General features: G+C 39.7%; 1 pseudogene; it reads left to right on the top strand.

Moving 5' to 3' along the window:
• Positions 1-1,912, top strand: part of LOC110204072 (ubiquitin-conjugating enzyme E2 Z pseudogene) — a 6,800-nt pseudogene extending 4,888 nt beyond the window's left edge.
• Positions 1,913-3,418: the final 1,506 nt, after the last annotated feature.

Raw genomic sequence — 3,418 nt, forward strand, 5'->3', positions numbered from 1 at the left:
GCAGTGGGAAAGTCTGCCTGAGTATTCTGGGGACTTGGACTGGCCCTGCCTGGAGCCCAGCCCAGAGCATCTCCTCCGTGCTAATCTCCATCCAGTCACTAATGAATGAAAACCCCTACTACAATGAGCCTGGCTTTGAGGAGGAGAAACACCCAGGAGACAGCGAAAAGTACAATGAGTATATCCGACATGAGACCATCCGAGTGGCAGTCTGTGACATGCTGGAGGGAAAATGTCCCTGCCCTGAGCCCCTGAGGGGTGTGATGGAGAAGTCCTTTCTGCAGTATTATGACATCTATGAGGTGGCGTGCAAAGACCGACTATACCTCCAAGACCGTGAAATGCAGGAACCTTTTGGGGAGAATCGAGGTACCTTTGACTATGAGTTTCTCTTGATTCGCCTCGGGGCAATTCGTCTGAAGGTGCAGGAGAAACCTCAGCAGGACAGTGCTGAAATAGACTCAGATAGCACTTCATCTAAAACAGAGACAGATTCTCAGGGGAGCTCAAGGGCCTAGATGCCCCCACCCCATCCCTGGGATTGAGTGGCACCCCATCTCCCTCCAGCCCCAACAGCATCCTGCCTGAGGCAAGAACCAAGGATAGGCAGACCCCAGGGTGGGAGTGGGCTGTTGTTTGCAACCTTCTTAGCATCCTAGTACCAAGGACCATTTTCATCCCATGCCTAGGGCCAATCCCAAGGTACTGATACAGGAGAGTCTGGAGCATGGTTCTTTGGTGAAAACCTGAGGGACATTTCCACTGGTGCAGCTTGTTGGGGATAGAAGGCAAAGACTGCAACTCCCAGAGGGGGTTGCTCAGAACAGTCTATGGGGATACCAGGAGGCAGGGCAGGGTCAAGGGAGTGGGGAGGGAGGGAAATGGGGAGGATGTCACATGACCTGTCCTGGTGGTTGTCTGGGTGTCTGTCTTTCAGTGTTCAAGCTGGGCCTTCCCCTTGCTTAACCTAGCCCAGCCTAGTGTAACCTCCTGGAGCTCATTTCCTGTCTGCCACCATAATTTTGTTTTCCCTAATATATAGTCACTGTTCTAGACAGACCAAAGAGAAGGAACAGGGGTGGAGTCTGGGCTACTGGTCAGAAAGCTTTACCTAGCACCCCCCAAAAAAAAATCAAAGGAGAGACATGGAGGAAAAAAAGCTAAAAAAGAAAAAAAAGAATAAGCCAAGAAAAACAAGAAGACTGTGAAAGTCAACCAGTTAGAAAAGGAGATCCATAATCTTAAGGAACAAAATGACACCTTGAAAATTAGAATTGGGCAAGGTGAAGCCAGCAAAATCATAAGAGATCAAGAAATAATTAAACAAAATATGGATAATGAAAAAATAGAAGAGAAAATGAAACATCTTACAAGAAAAACAACAGATGAAGAAGAGAAAACCTGAAAATAAGTGGATTAACTGAAAGCTATGATCAAAAAAAGAATCTTGATACACTAACACAAGAAATAATTAAAGAAAATTGTCCTGAAGCATTAGAACAAGGGGAGGAAAGTAGAAATAGAAAAAAAAATCCATCAATCACCACTTAAAGTATACCCTGTGAAGAAAACTCATTGGAATATTATAGTCAAATTCTGAAACCCACAGCTCAAGAACAAAATATTAAAAACAACAAGAAAAACAATTTAAATTTGATGGTGCCACAATTAGAATCACAGAAGACCTAGAAGCCAAGACCTTAAAGGACCACAGGTCTTGGAACACTATATATCAAAGAGCAAAAGAACTGGGGTTCCAGCTGAAAATATCATACCCAGCCAAGTTCAGCATAATCCTGAATGAAAAAAGGACATTTGATCAACTGTCAGACTTTCAAGATTTTGTTGGAAAAAAAACAAAAACAAAAACAAACACACCTGAACTTTATTGAAGTTTCAACATACAAAAGCCAAGAGACATAAGGTATACCAAAGACTGATTATGAGGGATTCAATAAGGACAGACTGTTTACTTCTTATGTATGTAAAACATGAAATATATGTCTAAGATTCTTATTAATAATTGGGTAGCTCAAGACAACTCCAGAGGCCTCATGATCGAAAATGCTATCCAAATCCAAAGAGAGAGCTGTGGAAGTTGAATTTTTTTTTTCTCTTCTGTTGAGTTTTGTTTCCTCTTTCTGATGGTTCCTCCTATTGGTTTTAATTTTTACTTACAACATAATTAATGTGAAAATATGTTTAATAGGAATGTAAATGTATAGCCTATATAGATTGTGCACTGTCTTGGGGAGGGTGTGGGGAGGAAGGGGAGAAAAATTTTAAACTCAAAAGCATATGGAAGTGATTATTGATAAATCAAAATAAATTAATAAAAATAAACAAAAAAAAAACCAAAAAAAATTGGGTAGCTCATAAGAAAGATTTGAGTAGACCTGTATATGATATGACTTTAAAAAGTAAAATCCTTTAGGAACAGCTAAAAAGTAGTTATTTTATACAAATGAGGTGCAAGAGGAAGAATCATTCAGGGAATTAGATGGGGGAGGAGGGCTGGTAGTTCTGGTAACCTACTTTCATCACTAATGGGTTTAAAAGGAAACTGGTGTGTGTGTGTGTGTGTGTGTGTGTGTGTGTGTGTGTGTGTGTGTGTGAAAGAATATAAAAGTCTTCTAAATTTAGAAGACATAAAATGATGATGAGATAGGGAGGGGGAGAGGACAAGGGAGGGTTCACTAAAGGAGGATTAGAGAATAGGGTACAAGGGCCCATTTATGGGAATGGGAGGATAGGAGAGGATACTTGGAAGGGGGTAGGCTAAGTAATAGAAGGGCAAGATATGAGTATAAGTAAAATAGAGGACTCAGGAGGGACAAAAAACAATAGATACGCACCAACATAAAAACAAAGATCAGGTGTAGAATTTGTTTGAGAATGCAGATGTCTATATATGTACATATATATGTGTACATATATATATATATGTATATGTGTGTGTATGTATATATATATATATATATATATATATATATGTATGTATATTTTAGCTATAGAGAAATATATCTGCACTCAATTGTAGCCTTCTGGGGCAGGGGAGGGAAAAAAAGAACAAAGCAAAAAAAGTTCATAGCAGAGAACAAAAGAAATCTTACAAGGAAACAAAGAAAAAGTAGACAGGTCACAATAAAATGTGTGATATTAATCATACAGGCTTTCTTGAAATGAAGATTTCTTATTACATGTTTTGAATCCTCTCTTATGTTCTGCTATGCACATGACATGCTTTTTTTTTCTTTTCTTACTCTCCAATTAAGTTCCAATACTTAAGTTCAGGATATGTTGTTGTTTGCTTTTCTCTGTTCTGTGAGGGCAGCTACATGGTGCAGTGGATAGAGCTCTGGCCTTGGAGTCAGGAGGATCTTAGTTCAAATCTGGCCTCAGACACTTGACACTTACT

Source organism: Phascolarctos cinereus, unplaced genomic scaffold (assembly GCF_003287225.1).
Source record: "Phascolarctos cinereus isolate Bilbo 61053 unplaced genomic scaffold, phaCin_HiC Scaffold_8;HRSCAF=390, whole genome shotgun sequence".
In the NCBI taxonomy this organism is placed as follows: domain Eukaryota; kingdom Metazoa; phylum Chordata; class Mammalia; order Diprotodontia; family Phascolarctidae; genus Phascolarctos; species Phascolarctos cinereus.